This window comes from Plutella xylostella, chromosome 25 (genome assembly GCF_932276165.1).
Source record: "Plutella xylostella chromosome 25, ilPluXylo3.1, whole genome shotgun sequence".
NCBI classification, from domain to species: Eukaryota; Metazoa; Arthropoda; class Insecta; order Lepidoptera; family Plutellidae; genus Plutella; species Plutella xylostella.
This window is the reverse complement of record NC_064005.1, coordinates 9,661,622-9,679,504: the sequence shown is the minus strand read 5'-3', so window position 1 is coordinate 9,679,504 and position 17,883 is coordinate 9,661,622. Positions and strand designations below refer to the sequence as shown.

Below are 17,883 nucleotides of genomic sequence, written 5' to 3'. Positions count from 1 at the left end.
AGTCAAACTATGGAGAGGCACTAAAATAAGAAGGGATGACACAAGGGATGGACTGTTACAAGTGAAGGTGGGGATAACTGGGATATCTGGGATGGAGTGCATATCCACCAGATTGCTATGTAGCTATGCTGCGATCATGTGAAAGAAACCTCTTTTTAACCCCCGACGGAAAGAGTTATTTATTACCGATGCCATGGAACCAATGAATGTGTTTTTGTTGGACAGCAAATCTACGCATCGCATCCACAGCTAAACATCTCTCTCTGGTGATATTAAAACTTAAAACAGATTTATATACCTAAATATAGTCCCTTGATCTCTGGTGGATAGGCGATTAAGCACCCTTAATACAGATTATTATAAATATAGTCCCTTGCTGGGACGCGTGGGTTGAGGTCTGTTTGGGGCACGTGGACGATGGCTTGTGGGAATACCTACTGAGTTTAATATAAACTCCGTTAATATAATTTCAATACAACCTGACAGAATTACCTATCCAGATGTCCTGTGTATAGTCCCCAGCCGGAGAAAAAAAATAGGCAGCCAAAACGCAATCGACTCATCTCAAAGTCAAAGTAAAATAAGTCGTTGCCATTTCGAATGCATTTGAACAGTAACCAGTGGGTACGTATTTTATACCGTGCACCTATTTATTCGTTCAGTTTACTGTATGTATTCCGCGGACGTCGCGAGCGTTATTCTTGTGTTTGCAGCGGAAACCGAACCGGCACGGGGGGGTCACTCTTTATGACGAATAACGAAGTTTCAGAGAGCTTCTGCGCGAGCCACGACTCTATCTCGTTGTATTTAACATGCCGATTGCACAGCAGTTTTCGTTTATTCGTTTTTCATCAGTGTAGAACAGTGTTTTTCAACCTTTTTCATGATGCGACCCCCCTGGTATAAAAAAATATTTCGCGACCCCCTTGACCCTTCGTTTTTTTTAAAATCATGTATGTGTATACAGTATTACCAATATTCATTCCATACGACGTATTTATGGTCTCCATGATTAGGATTCGGATATAAGTACCTACTTACTTATCCGATTCAAAAACACATGATTTTACAATTAAAAGTCTTCAAGGAAAATTAAAATAATCATCAATACAAAAGACAAAACGCATGGCTTAACAGAAAAAAAAACTTGTGGTCGTGGTCTTTGAACCAAAATAACTTTGATGCTATTTCGTCGACCTAATCTTTTACTGAAGAAGTCGGTTGTGAGTTGAACATCAAGATATAGATACAGGGCTGTCTTAAAAGTCATGTCTTGGAGGGCTGATGCCAGCTCAGGGTTAGTAGCACGGGGCGCATTTAAGACATGTCATAAGTTTTGGACCGCGCTTACTCACATCGCGCAGCCTCAAGAGCGAGGGCGACGGAGACCTTTTGTCACGTCTTAAATGCACCCCGTACTAGCCCCAAAATATCGTAATACCACCATCATGATTTTTACAAAAAATACGATAATTTTGGAGATATTGTCCCTTTTATAAATTTGCTGAAAATCGACGCCTCGGTGCAGTTTTTGGCTTGCCGCCGGTAACTAGTTACAAAATTCCATATTGTTATTTTTTTTTGATGTTGCATCAACCTGTATAGTCCTACTATTAATCACAGTTCAAGAAAGTAACGAGTAGTAAAATAAGTCATAAAAGGTACTTAATCGTATTTTTAATAAGCAACCTTGACTCTACATACTGTAAAAAAAAATCTCAATCCTGGCACCTTATTTAAAAAAAAACACACTTATGAACCGTGTTGTTCATGTTTTATTTGAGAAAAAAGTTATTGCCACTTTAGTACAATTAATTGATGATGTAAAATTGTTAAAAGAAAATTTTATTATAATTATTTAAGTTATAACAGCTGAGAGCTGGCGACCCCCCTACAGAAGCTTCGCGACCCCCCAGGGGGTCGCGACTCACAGGTTGAAAAACGCTGGTGTAGAATAACCCTCCTGCATTCGTAACTCAATTTAAGTCTTTTATTTGAAGAGTTAGAAATGCGAGTTTATTATTATTTACGTTTAATAAAGTAAAGGTATGCATTTAAAATTGTAGTAGTAAGGTCGTCGTCGGTATTCGATTGTTTTTATGAACATTATTTCATTGCTTACTAAATATACTTAAACGTTTCATTACAAAATGTAATACCTGCATTTAAGTAGATAACAGTAAACGCTACTCGCTTTCAGCTGGTCCTCCGTACGACAAGTACTCGGGTCAATCACCGATCTAATTTAACTAGGCACCTATATTATATACAGGGTGTTACGAACACACCACGTAGCAGTGTGTGAGAACATCCGAGCTTGCTGGTGCGTAACGGTCATCACTCGCTCACAGTAACATATCATGTGTCGTCGCAACTCCCGTGTGAGAATCTACATAGATGGCAATAATACACTCAAAGCGATTGTATTTAATCTAAGCACTGATAGGGACGCTGGTTTCTAATAGCTACCCGATCCTTGATTGAACCCGAACCCCGTCAGGTAACAATGTCACTCTGAGAGAGGTCAGCGATCTTTGCACCACTGTAGTATCAAATTTCTATGATCTCTTACTAATAAAAAACCGCTGGTTTTGTTAGGATTTTATAGGTTGGTAGCTGATATACTGAATATTTGTGGTTGACAGTGGCTTCTCCCGGCTAACAGTTAGCCTACTGGGAACGCAGCCTAATAAACAGGTGATGTGCCACTCGAGAAGGCTCCTTTCGTTCCCTTACCTAGTTAAAGTCCACAATACAGCACGTAGCGGTAACAAATGAAAGTAGAATTCCCCGCACAATCCGGCGACTTGCAACTTCTCCGCCCGACGGGACACAAGTTTTTAGAGATCAGTGCGCACAAAACTGTCTTTTATAAGTACCTACCTCTATTATTTCAATAAGTAGGTAATGATAATAAAGTAACTCCCTTACCCAAAAAAATATGATTTAAAATCATAGTCATATATAACAATTATGCATAGGTATAGTGTTAGTTTAAGCTAGGCCTAAAACCCTTCCTTCATTGGAAGGTGACCCGTGCCCCAGCAGTGGGGACGTAATGGGTCGTGATCATGATAGCTAAAAGTGATTATATGGCTATAAACACGTGAGTTTTATTTAGTATACCGTAACTATAACGGTTTTATTCATAGAAACTAAATAAAAATAAAATACAGCGGTTACAGTGCTGCCACCTGCGTGACCGGTGTTTCAGAAGCCTTCATCCTACCAATCAATCAGCTGAAAGCTGAAAGTTTTCGGACAAAAATAAAGCAGTAGGCTGTAGGGCCACAAATAACCAGTAGGTACAGCTCTACCTGGAATATCTTCTATCAAATTACTCCGAAATTGTATACCGTTGAGACCGACGCTCGCTGCAGACTTTTTAAAAGTAATCCGCGCCAAAATAGACTTTTCAGTTACTCATTTATCGCTCGAAAATTCTCACAAACAGCGGAGATTACAGAAAACAACCATTTTTTATATATATTCAAAGGGAAATGACTGAATCATAATTTAAATTTAAAAATTATTTAACAGCTGAGCTTTATTCATCAACTACAAAATATATAAAATGTAGTGTAGCATCTATGAAATTCTTACGTCGTATTCGCCGCCCACATACCTAAGTATTCGCCGTGCATTCGAGTTGTAAAAGCATTTCATATTTATTTGTACGTGGCCCGCTTATGTATTGCATTCGTTCATCGCTCAATATAATAATAAATAAAGAATAAACTACTTATTTCAACCAACAGAGAGTCATAATTTGTTAAAAACAATGTTTTTATGTAAGTCACTTAACTACACACTTAATGTACATAAAATTATAATTTAGTTCTTCTTCTATTGCCTCTCCACTACTGGCGGTCAGCGCTGCATACCTCCGTATTCCTCGTCAAGCTCAGTTGTGTTTTACGCTGGCCACTCCCGTTTATTCTCTTACCTTGCGGTAGTTTTTTTGAACGAATAACTAATAAGTAGTTACGTCTTTCTCTTTCGGATGTGCACTTCAACGTGGGACACCCTGTGCGTGTTAGGATAATTTAAATATTTTGCTTGAGTATACAGGGTGTAATACATCCAGAATTTCAAAAAAAGTCATTCTCCAAAGTAAAAAGTCACGTGACTAACATAGTTTCTATGTTTATTTTTTTAGCGAATTTTGAAATTCTTATTTCTGTTTTGGGCTCAGATATACCATGCTGCATATGTAGGTTTCGGCTTAGTATAGTAGTAGTAGTTCCCTTTTTTCAACACCCTGTATTAAATAAAACAAGCTCATTCTCTGAAATGAAATGCTGTGTTTTCGTAAATTATGACACATTACTGAATGATAGCGGGAGCAACTTACCTCCACTAGTGAGGTTTGGTCGCCGCAGAAGCGGAAATGAAATTGTTTTATTGCTGCATTTATAAACTAACACAATATAAATACCTAGAATGAAATTGTGCACTACCTTATTATTATGGTAATGATTGTTGCGTAATTAAATTGATATGGTATAATTATTAAGTGTGTTTAATTACTGCGATCATTAAGGTGGTTCTAGATAAACCACCAGCATAAACCACCTGAAAGACGGGTTGACTATTTGTAGAAGAAAAAACTAAAAACGAAAATAAAAGTATCTTGAATTGAAGTGTGTTAAGTTAAGTACTCTATATTGCATCTACACTATATTTTGTCTGTATTGAATGTATACTCTGTAATCGCATTTACTTCAATATTTACTCACTATTAAACATGTACTCATTCGAGCCGGTCGTTTCCTTTCGAACCTGAGCCCATCACATGGCGACCCTGCCAGTGCCAGTCCTAATATGGCTGGTCTGGAGATCAAGTTGCGGTCGCGCGCGTGCAAAGACTAAAGTGCAATACCGGTGAAATAATTCCACGTTATAATTATACTGGCTGAGTGTGTCAATATGTGTAACTCAAAAGTGACCCCGAGGGACCCTTCCAGTGACATGGACATTATAACACAACTGGGATACTCAAACACATATAATAAAAATGCGCACCCCTTACAAGGACATATGAACAATTTAATTTACTGTGTATGGGCTATTGTTATTTTATTGGGTCTCGTCCTGCTCTACAAAGTTATAACAAAAGTGAACGAGTATATGCTGCAACGAGTCGAGCACATGATGACCATCCAGCAACTTCGAGAGTTCCCGCGAGTAGCTACGAGCATGGAGCTGGCGAGGCTTCCCCCGCCGCCGCCCTACGCCGCGCCCGCCCCGAGGACCACCACCACCCCAGTGTGATGAGGAAAGTTAAAATCAAGCAAGAACTGTATGTATGAACTTTAATTATTCGCATGTGTTAGGAATGATCCTTAAAGATTTAAAAGTGATTTAATTATATTATTGTCATGTGTATCAGTGAGGAATAAGCCTAAGAGTTAAAAGTGGGACTGATAAGAAATTATTTTCTATAATTTTATTTAGCGTATATTTTTAATGACATTTATTAATCGTTATTTACTGTATTAATCGTCTAATATTATGGGAAAATGTTTAGATTCAATTTATAATGAACTAATCGAAATAAGAAAATATTTAATTAAACAAGGACAAAAAAGATTTAAAGGTGCTATTGCAGAAAATAAACTAAGTGAAGCGAATGAAAAATTATTAGATGCTCATGAAATTTATAAAAATATTTTGAGTTCGTCAAGTGAGGACGAAATATGTGCTATAACTGTAATTTACAATAAAATTAGGAGTTTATGTTTAGAAATTAACGACCTATGTTCTAAGAGGGAATCGTGTAGTTTAAGCAGTAATTCAACAATCATGGAGAACTTTGATTTAAGAACGGCTAGTTCGTTAATTCCTGTTATGGACGGTAGTGACGACACTACAATAAAATTAGTAGAAAGTGTAGAACTATATGAGACCATGTTAAAGGAAGATCATAAAAAGTTATTGATTTCTTTTATCTTGAAAACGCGTCTTACAAAAAACGGAAAATTAAAATTGAAATCCGAGTACCAAACTGTTAAGGATTTAATCAGTGACATCCATAAATACCTAATTACCAAAAAATCCAGCACGTCGTTATTGACGCAACTTAATAACATTACGCAAAATAATTTGACGCTACAGCAATATGCTTCGAAAATAGAAGAGATGTTCGTAGACTTGACTATTTCTCAAGCTGACAACAACCCGAACAGCTATGAAATTTTACGCCCAATTAACGAAAACGACTTCGAAACAGGCGTTTAGGAACCATTATTACAGCTCGAAATTACGAGAGCCTTCGCGAGGCGATTCGAGCCGCCGAGGACGAGGAGCTGGCGCAGCCGCCCGCCCCGCCTCAGCACGTCATGGCCAGCACCAGAGGTAGGTCTAATTATAATACCTTTTACAGGGGCAGAACATCGAATTATAGAGGATACCACGGAAATGGAAGCCGCGAATTTTTTCCGCGAAGTCGGGGTAATTTTTCTCCGAATCGTGGAAATTACCATGCCGATGGCAACAATTCTTCTAATCGGGGAAATAGGCGAAATTTCCATTATCATAATAATAACTATAACAGCAACCGTGGCAGAGGCTATCCCCGTCATCAAAACATGTATCCGGTGATAAATGAAGACGAAGCGTCGTCACCATCAACTTCTTCAACTGTACCGCAAAATAACGAACATCAGTTTTTTCGTGCCTAAAGATATTATTCTAAGTTGTAGTAATAATGTTCGGTATGTACTCATGTCGGTTAATGAAAACAAACATTCTTGGTTATTGGATACCGGCGCCTCGCTCTCCGTCATACGAAGCGACTTATTATCTAGAAGCGCTACCATTTATAGAGATGAAACAACAATTAAAGGAATCGGTGGACAAGTAAAGACAACTGGGTATGTTTATTTAAACATATCGCCAGATAACCATAACATTATGCGCCATAAATTTTATGTGTTTGATACCTTACCATGTTCGGCCGACGGAATTCTAGGACTTGACTTTTTAGACAAGTACCGTTCGAAAATTAATTTAGATACGAATTACTTACAGATGTACTGTAATGATAATGAACTTTATGTACCTCTGTACTATACAAATAAATTGTATATGAATAAAAATAACTTTTTGATCATACCTGCGAGAAGTGAGTCAATTCATTACATCGAGATAGATAAAAGTATGACAGATGACTGTGTGGTTTGCGCGAGAGAGCTAGAGAAAGACGTATTCTTAGCTAGTACCATAGTAAAGCCAAATAAGGGTATCATACCTATTCAAATACTTAATACTTCGGACAAAGACATTACTATACCTACTTTTCAACCAGAAATACACGAATTTAGTAAATATGACGTTTGTACGTTTAAAAGGTGTGAATCCAAATTGAACCGGAAATCAAAATTATTAAATTTACTTAAATTAGATCATCTAAATACGGAAGAAAAAGAATCTTTATTACCTATTTTTGAAAAATATTCGGATATCTTCTATTTACCTGGTGATAAACTTACTACTACCAATGTGTATCAACAAAAAATACATTTGAAACCAAATACAAGTCCAGTATATGTTAAACCATACCGTTTACCTCATGCTCTGAAACCAGAAATTAAGAAAAATATAGAAAAAATGATAGCAGATGATATAATTGAAGAATGTCAAAGTGAATGGTCGTCACCCATTTTATTAGTACCAAAGAAAAACGAGGAAGGTACCGATAAACAATGGCGTCTTGTAGTAGATTTTCGTAAAGTAAATGATACCATTTTGGATGATAAATTTCCACTTCCAAACATAATTGACATATTAGATTCACTTTCAAACTCAATTTACTTTAGCCACTGTGACCTCCAACAGGCGTATTACCAAGTTTCTTTAAGCCCAGACTCTAGAAAGGTAACTGCGTTCACAACTGACACAGGACAGTACCAGATGAAGCGTCTACCAATGGGTATGAAGACAAGCCCGAGTGCTTTCTCTAGAGCGATGACAGTAGCTCTATCAGGATTGACGTACGAAAAATGTCTTGTATACTTGGATGACCTTGTAGTTTTCGGCAGAAATTTAGAAACACATAACCGAAATTTATTTGATGTTTTTGAAAGATTACGTAAGGTCAATTTAAAATTAAACCCAAGCAAATGCCAATTTCTCAAAAAAGAAGTTTTATATTTAGGACACGTGGTTTCCGCAGAAGGTGTTAAACCGGATCCCCAAAAAATTAGTGTTTTAAAAGATTATCCCACTCCAAAATGTACTGACGACGTAAAAAGGTTCGTCGCATTTTGTAATTATTATAGAAAATTCATACCATCATTCTCAGAAACAGCCATGCCTTTAAACAAATTAACTAGAAAAGATGAACGTTTTGTTTGGTCTGAACAGTGCGAACAAGCATTTCAAAAATTAAAAACAGCATTAACAACCCCACCAGTTCTACAATATCCTAACTTTAATGATAAACATGAATTTATCTTACAAACTGACGCATCAGGAGTAGCGGTAGCAGCAGTATTATGTAATAGTGATTTAAGACCAGTAGCATATGCTAGCAGACCACTCAACCAAGCTGAAAGAAATTACCCTACCATACAAAAAGAATTAGTAGCAATAGTATGGGGTATTAAATATTTTAGGCCTTATTTGTACGGTCGAAAATTTACAGTTAAGACAGACCACAGACCACTCGTATATTTATTCGGAATGAAAGATCCTTCGTCCAGACTTCTAAAATTTAGACTAGCATTAGAGGAATACGATTTTAAGATTGAATATGTGAAAGGGAAAGATAATGCAGTCGCGGATGCATTATCAAGAATGTATATGACGATGAATGATTTGAAGAGCATGAATGAGAAAATTATGACTGTAATGACTAGGGCCCAGAGTAAAAAGATGCAAGATGCAAATAAACAAACGGATTCGACACAAAATGCACGTACAGAACATCGGACTGATCACCCGAGAGTTGTGGAAATGCTAAATAAACCTGATTTTACAACTGAAATGATGTTAATAGAAGAAAAAGAATTACAAGAGTATAGAAAACATAATTTAATAACTGCCGAGGCAGAATGTTTTGCTCTTAATGAAAGTCGACGAATTTTATACATTAATCTTAGTTTCAAGGCACTCTACACGCGAGCCGTTTTTGTGCAGAAATTAAAGAAATTTTGTAATGAAAGAAATATAAAAGAAATATATATAATAAAAGATAAAGACAACGCGTTATTTATAAAAAATATTAATGATGAAATACAAAGATTAAAAGTGTGGTCCGGACCCCGCATTTGCATATTAAAAGGTGTTAAAAGAATAGATAATGAAGAAGAAAAAGCTTTGATTTTACATGATTTTCATTTACTGCCCACTAGTGGACACGCTGGTGTGCGCAGAATGGTGAATACTATTAAACTTAGATTTTATTGGCCTTCTTTAGAAAAAGATATTCGAGAGCTCATAAGAAAATGTGACAAGTGTCAAAAGATGAAATATTCTAAACATATAAAGGAACCAATGGTTATTACCACTACATCTACTTATGCTTTCGAGAAGATATTTTTAGATATAGTAGGACCTATTGAAGAAGATTATAGCGGTTATAAGTATATACTTACAATACAATGTGAGTTATCGAAATTTATTTATTTATTTATTTATTCTTCATTGCACAATATACAAAAGTAATTATGTACAATTAGGTGGACTTAATGCTAAAAGCATTTTCTACCAGTCAACCTACAGGAGGTACAGGAAGTAAATTGTATGGGAGTGCAAAAAAAAAAAGAACTTATTTAAGACAATTTCAGCGAAGAAAACTAAATATGTACTACTTAAATATAATATCCTACAAAAATTTATACTTATACAATATACTAATAGATAATATATATTCCTATACCTATACCTTTAAAATATATACAATACATAAATACCTAATATAAATATACATACTATAATATTATTATTATATAAACACACAACAACTGAGGTGCATGAAAAAATGAACTGTCTTCTATCCTATCCTGCTGAGATAATGAGCCCGAACCAGTTTTAACCAGAAATTTATCGAGGCATATCCTCTAAAAAATAAAGAAAGTGAGACAGTTGCTAGAAATTTTGTCAACAACTTCATTCTTCGGTATAGTATTCCAAAAATCATCGCTACAGACCGTGGATCTGAATTTATGTCTTCTGTAATGACAGATGTTTGCAAGTTATTAGAAATCGATAAACTAAACTCAACATCTTATCATCATCAATCCATTGGAGCTCTTGAGAACACACATAAAAACTTAGGTGCGTTTTTAAGAATCCAATGTGATGGACATCCGGAAACTTGGTCTCATTGGTTACCATTTTGGTGTTATACATACAATAACACAGTACATAGTGCAACAAAATACACTCCATTCGAATTAGTTTTTGGCAGAACCTCAAATTTACCTAAAATAACAGAAGAAGATGTACAACCTTTATATAACCCTGATTACTATCCTTTTGAACTCAGATATCGCTTACAAGTAGCACACAGTGATGCTCGTAATAATGTATTAAAAAGTAAAAATGAAAGAAAAAATGTTTACGATAAATCTGTTAACCCTGTTACTTACGCTAAAGACGATTTGATATTAGTTCGAAATGAAACAGCTAATAAACTGGATTGTTTGTATGATGGACCATTTGTAGTTATAGAAGACATAGAACCAAATGTTAAAATACTTAAGAATAACAAAATTGACATTATACATAAGAATAGAACTAAGCCATTTATTCAATAATTAAAACTTTTAAATATGTATTAGATTTAAAAAAAAAATATAATGTATTATTTTTTTTTCTTTTTTCACCCCCGGAGGTGAAGTGTGTTAAGTTAAGTACTCTATATTGCATCTACACTATATTTTGTCTGTATTGAATGTATACTCTGTAATCGCATTTACTTCAATATTTACTCACTATTAAACATGTACTCATTCGAGCCGGTCGTTTCCTTTCGAACCTGAGCCCATCACAGAATTTGTTTAAAATATTCAAAATACCTAGCCTACTTACCTAGAACAGGCGAGTAAATAATAATTCAAAAACTCCTGGTACCTAAGTGCTATGACAAAAAATGTGAGATCACATTTAGTTGCCAATCATTGTGCTAGACTGGAAACACTACATCTCTTTATCACAGTCATCAAGTCCCAGCTTCGTTCGTCTTTCAGTCGCCACTCGACTGGAACCGCCGCAAAAAGACGAATGCGATGTTTAAAAAAACATCAATACCGATTCATTTCGTAGTTAAGACAATAAAGAGAGCTGGGGTAAACAAAATAATGGATTCACCCCTTGAACGTTCCCCCCAGTAGAGCAGGAGAGAGGGGCTGAGCAAATACTGGCCTCCGAGAAATATAGTCCGGGCGATTGGATGTTGAATCGGTAAACGGAATTCCGAAAATCGGACAAAAGAGAAACTATCCAGGAATGCCTTTGCCGCGTGCTAAGAATTTACTAACGTGATTAAAATGGTGTTGTGTTTGTATGCGTGTTTGTAAAGTTTCAAACCACTTGTTACTCCTTTTAAAGTGAGATATCTCATCTGACGGATACCGTTCGTCGATGAAATGGTCGCATACTACCTTACAGCTTGTAACCTTATAGGTACATAATACATATATGAATGTAGAATACAATAAAGAGTTAAATATATAAATATACATAATATATAAATATATATAATATAGAAAAAAATTGTAATAATATTTATATATTTGAAATCACATTTACTGACGTCTGTGATTCGTAAGCTTTCGTAAGCGTAAGGTCACTGTAGAAATCGAAAATATTCGACAACTTCCGGTCATTCGTTTTTCTATTACCAACTATATTGACCCTGACCCCGCAGGTCATAATTATCACGGATATGCAACATGCTAGAGCGTGGGCGAAATTCTGACTACCACTCCAAGAATAGTGTTGCAAAGGCTTTGGTCAATCCTACTAATCATAGGACAGACAGCTTCACAACTTATTTTATCAAAGGAAATTAATATGATAGAATAAGAATTATTAGCATATTATTGGGAGTAGATAATCGTTATCAGTAGGTCTAAGATGAATTCCACCCTAAATATGACATATTATTGTTTTAGTATGAATAGAATCTGATAAAATCTAAAAAGTATCCCTTTCATTCCGTAGGTATAGGTAAGTACAATTTTGTTGTCGAAATGTTTCTTTGTACCGTGGTAAGGCATGTTTTGTTTGTGTAACTGAACCAATTTGACTGTAAAAGCTCTGAAACCATTCCATTTGATTGTAAGTATACCTACGACTTCTCTTTGTAAGCTAATAATACCGTTTCATATTATTACAATGATAAAATCGGAGGAAAAGCGTTTGAACTTTCGCTGAATACCTAAACGCAAATTGATGAACAAATAAAATCAGGTCACAGTCGCTAAATGAATGTCTTTATTATTATAACACTTCGTGCGTAGTTCACAATACCTGGATATAAGATGAATGGGATATAATAGATTTTATAGGATATCAAGATCTCATTCTCTGAAATGAAATTGTGTTCTGGACAGTATAACAGCTTAACATAACGACAACATCTTTACTGGTTACTAGATCAATGCTACAGCTATTTAACGCCACTTTTATAAATAAGTTGATTAAATAATATCATTTTATTCGATCGCTAAATAAGTTAATCAGTGATAAAGGGATAATGATGGGTCTGTATTCCAGCGATTAGGATTCGTATATTTCCACTTAAAATGGATTTAAATGTTATTTTATTTGTAACCTTTCAGTAGAATTCCCCGTAAACGACCAGATTAGTCTACGAAACTTCTGTTTTGAGTCTAAGGGTCGTTTTACCAAACGCTGAACGTATTTAAATCAAATTTTAAAAATACATTTTGTACTAATTGATCAATACATTTAGCATTTGGTGAAATTCTACCGAATGTTAACAAATAGAGAGTCTTATCACGATATACCATATGAAATAAAATAATTCCCCGTTGTAAAAAGTCAAGTAAGCATCAAAGATTCCCCCTAATAAGTCAACCCTTTTCGGCTTAGTAGGTATACCGCTTTTGCAATAGCCTGTGATTATATAAAATTTAAGTAATTTCTAATAAATACCTACATTGAATCGTACAGTAAATGTAGTGACATTCAGTGGCTGAAACTGAAACCACCTCAAGTCCCTGAACCCTGTCGTGGTCAGCGGCTTCCAGAGCACCCACTGTCACCCTCCAACCGGATATTATAGCTTTTAACCCAATGCAATAGAGTCCAACATTCCAAGAAACGTGAAACACTTCGGCTCCTTATTGTACAGACTGTACTGTCTCATCGTTCCGTTCGGATTTAAAACCATTCTTAAATAAAGCTCCGTAGGAGTTACATTTGAACTGCAAGTCCACCGTACGTTCAGAAACCAAAAGCGTCCGTAACAAAGACAAATGCTCGTGAAGAATAAATCTCGATATTGTTACAAAGAAAAGTAATTAAACAGATTCCGAGGATCCCCGAGTCTCCGAGCACAAACACTGACCATCTGCACTCGGTAAACAGGCTCGATCCCGCTACCCTTTGTTTGGGCGGACCAGGCTGAAAATGTAGTGATTAATAAATACACTTCCTTTTTTTTCTAATCGTGGTATTTATGTCCCTGATTAAGGATCCCGAGACCTAATGGCGATGGCACTAAAATGGCCATATGATTTTAGTGCAAACCAGTTATTACTTTGTGGTAGTATTCATTTATTATTGGTAACTAATAATTATGAAACATCTTAATTTTCCTCATGTCCACATCTACCCAGGTACACAATACTGTGTATAGTTTTTTTTATTATCTACCTAATAACAGCCATCATTTCCCTACACATACATAAGAATTTTATCTCTGGACTTGTGTAAAGCGTTTGACACTGTCTCTATCCCCCTCCTTCTATGTAAAATGGAACGCTGTGGTATTCGTGGGATAGCGCTTGACTTATTCACTGATTATCTTCAAGATCGGACTCAGAGAGTAGTCATTGGTGAACATATAAGCGACGAACAACCCATTAGCTTTGGTGTTCCTCAGGGTAGTGTCCTTGGACCTACCTTGTTCCTTATATACATAAACGAGCTATGTGACTTCAACATAAAAAATAGTAAAATTATTACATATGCTGATGACACTGTCTTACTCGTTCAAGCTAAATCTTGGGATGAGGTTCATTACTTTGCTGAATATTCTCTACATAGTATAATGATCTGGCTGTCCAAAAATCTCCTTACCCTAAATATTGAAAAAACCAAATATATAACATTTTCCATTAGACGCTTTTCCCAACCACCCCCATCTTTTGAAATAAGGGCACACGTGTGTGACATTAAAAATACAAGTAGTCCATGTTCTTGTAACAACATTATAAGAACAGATCATATCCGTTACCTAGGTATAATAATTGATAGTCTGTTAGGTTGGAACCAGCATTGTAATCAACTCATCTCGCGAGTACGTAAACTGATAGTGGTGTTTAAAAGATTACGAATAGCTGCAAACTCTGATACCTTGAAGTTAGTTTATCATGCCCTTGCACAGTCTATCATCAGTTACTGCATTGTTGCCTGGGGAGGATGCTGCAAAACCCGCCTTATCAGAGTTGAGAGAGCCCAAAGATGCATATTGAAGGTGATGGCATTTAAACCTACTCTATTTTCTACCTCAGAAATTTATTCGTATTGGAGAGTCTTGTCTGTGAGGAAGTTATTTTATATGGCCGTTATTTTACGTAAACATACAAACACTATTTTTCATCCAAATTACATGACAACTAAGCGCAGGCATGATATCGTCTGTTCATTGGTAAAGCACAAAACGGTATTTGCTGGTCGTTTTTACTACTGTATCAGTCCTATCTTATACAACCGGCTCAATAAAATTCTTGATATATACCACATGACACTCCGAGAATGTAAGCTCACAACTGTCACATGGTTGCTTTCCCTTTCTTATGAAGATACTGAGAGTCTTAGCGCAGTAAATAAATAATAAATAAATACACATTTTTTACACAACAATACATAAGTACCTACAACTTTCAACTACTAACAACTTGTAGCTATGTATTAAAGACCCCAATATTGTTTGGTTTTGTAAATTTTATAAAGTCACTTAAATATTTTGTAAAGTTAATTTAAGTAAGTTAGGTTAAGTTTTGTAATAATTTTATACCTATACCTATATTCTGTCCGATCAGGAAACTGTTATAATTAGTTATTAAGGTGGGCGTTAATGGCTGCGCCACAGTGTTTCACTATTGCAGTTGTTAACGTTTTAAATTGTCTATTGACCTACTGTTCTTGATCAAAATAAAGATTTTTATTATTATTATTATTATCCCACACACGTTTCCAACAAATAATTTCAAATGAATTTCATCTTCGAAGAAGTCAAATTTAATTGCGCGTGTACCTGGCTGGAAATTCAAGTAGGTACCTACGTATTATTATTTTGAGAAGTGAAATAAAAGTGAGTTAACGCGAACAGGGCGCGGAGACACCGACAATTGAATCAGCTGCGAGTTATCAACGCGCACGTCTTACTTCAAATAAATAAATAGCAATGTGAGCGCGGGCCACGCACAGGCGAACAGCGGGCCACGCACAGGCGACCAGCGGGCGGTGACGCGATACGCTATAGAGTGCTCCAGAGGCCAGGAGGGTTACTCTATACTGACGAAAAACAAACGAATGAGAGCTGTCGCGCAATCGGTATGTTTGATACTACGAGATAGAGTCTTGGATCGCAGAGCAGCGCTCTGAAACTTAGTTTTTCGTCAGTGATCAGTTAGTTTCACCCTTGAGTAAGTCTGCACAATTCATGAAAACCCTTACTCAACGACAGTTCAGCCAATCAAAGCGCTGCATTCTATACCTTCTCAAGTTCGCTTACTCTAGTCATCATTATCTGCCCGTAATCGTCCACTACTGGATATAAGCATCTTCCAACTTCCAAGCAGCGTCAAATTACTCGGTCCTCCACTCTCCTCATCCAGACACTTGTATTACGTGGGCGTCTCACGCTTGGTTTGGAAGTTTGTGGTCTTTACTAGGGTCTGACCCACAGTCATCGGATCTTCGATAGATGTGTACGACCTCCTGCCCTTTCATTTAGGTACAGATGCTTCCAACGCTACTGTAGAGTTAAAAAATAATACAATACAGAATTACGCGACTTCACTCTTTTCCTTTACACCAAACCTAATGCATTTAGGAGCCACAGCACTTTTCACTTAAAACCCGACCTTCCGCTCGCGTAATAGGATTCAAAGTCACCCGATAATGGTTTTATAAAGCTGTGTTTACAATCGCGGACCCATTGTTTACGTTTATGTGGGACCGCCCTCGAGCTGGGAACTGGCTGGGTATAATGTAATCGTAATGTAATGCAGCGATATGCATTTGTTTTCATGATACTCACTTGTCTCGCGGTGACATGTTTGACTGAAACAGTGTAGGGTTTCTGTTTTAGTTCAGTGAAAGATAAAGTTTTAATTTAATCTATTTCAATGTCTTTCAATGCATTTTATATCTTTGTTTACGATGTTAGCTGTTTAATTTAATATAGTTTAAAAAAATAAACCTAGTTATTCGATGTATCTGTAATCCGTTGTAGGGTAGGCAAAGAATGAAGTGGACGCACTTGTGTGAATTTATATGCAAGAAAAACTGAATACGATGCGTTTGTTGCATACGACGCCTAAAGGTGGACGCTTAGCTTTAAAGAATCTAACAGTATGAAGTGTACTTTATAACCATAACAAAACACTGCGTCAATTTGCAAAAGTATCACATTGTTCTATCCGTTGGCATTCAAATTCTGCACAAGTGCGAGGAAGTGTCACTATCACTTCACTATCCATTCCGATCGATGCGTTCACTCTTCGCCAAGTCCCCTGACAGGACCCTTACTGCGTTGTATTTAGCATCCACAATCGCTAGTCTGACGGGCCTTGGTGAACAGAACAAGGTATGACGCGTCACTCAGTAGATCAAGTCGCTAGCGGCTGTCCGGTGTCCATCACACGCTGGACTGTTTCCGCTCTCACTGTGGTGTGGGTGGAATCTTAAAAAAATGCAGGCAAAATTGTATATGCACAGCTATACATGTAATATTGTTTAAATGGAACTATGAATGAAGCTTTTGAATTCATAAAGACTTCCAAGATACTACCAACAGAATACTTGCTAGTTTTGCAACGGGTGTTGAATGATGGTTGATTGTTCTTTTATTTAACTCTTTGATAAACAATATACGAACAAGATGAACTAACACATACAAAAACAAAGTTAAATTGAAACTCACTACAATTTTTGTTGTAATTCTGGATACCTTTTTATATATTTTCCCCGCAATTTTTTTATTCCAGGAAAAACCGAATCCTGGCAAAAGTAAATAAGTTTCTCGAATCAAGTAATTTATTCTTATTTCTCATATCCCACTCAATGCTTGTCTACCTTCGAGGTCCTATAGAGGTTATACCTTTTGGATGCGATCGCTAACCAATTTTAGGGATCTCTGTGAAAAGACAAGGGAGGCCTTCGATAGAGAAGCCTACAATAAATTATTGATACTTACATTTTTTTTCAACGTATGGGATAATAATAATTTATTGTCCTTGAATATTTATTTATTATAAAGGCGAATATAATTAAATTTAATTTTGTGCGTAATTCACCAAGGGTCACTTTTACCAAATTCCACCTAAGCACTTATCATAAATAAAATTTTATTCAACCCTAATTCTACATAAATGTATTGTAGATACTTCATAATTTAATTAATGATCAGTTCGCAACTAATAATAATTGTTTTTACAGGCACGGAATATTTTTGTT

General features: G+C 36.1%; 1 protein-coding gene across 1 annotated transcript in view; it reads right to left on the bottom strand.

The window, feature by feature from the left end:
* LOC105392833 (nephrin) overlaps positions 1-17,883 on the bottom strand; it is a 66,796-nt gene that overhangs the window by 39,753 nt on the left and 9,160 nt on the right. The window lies entirely within an intron of this gene.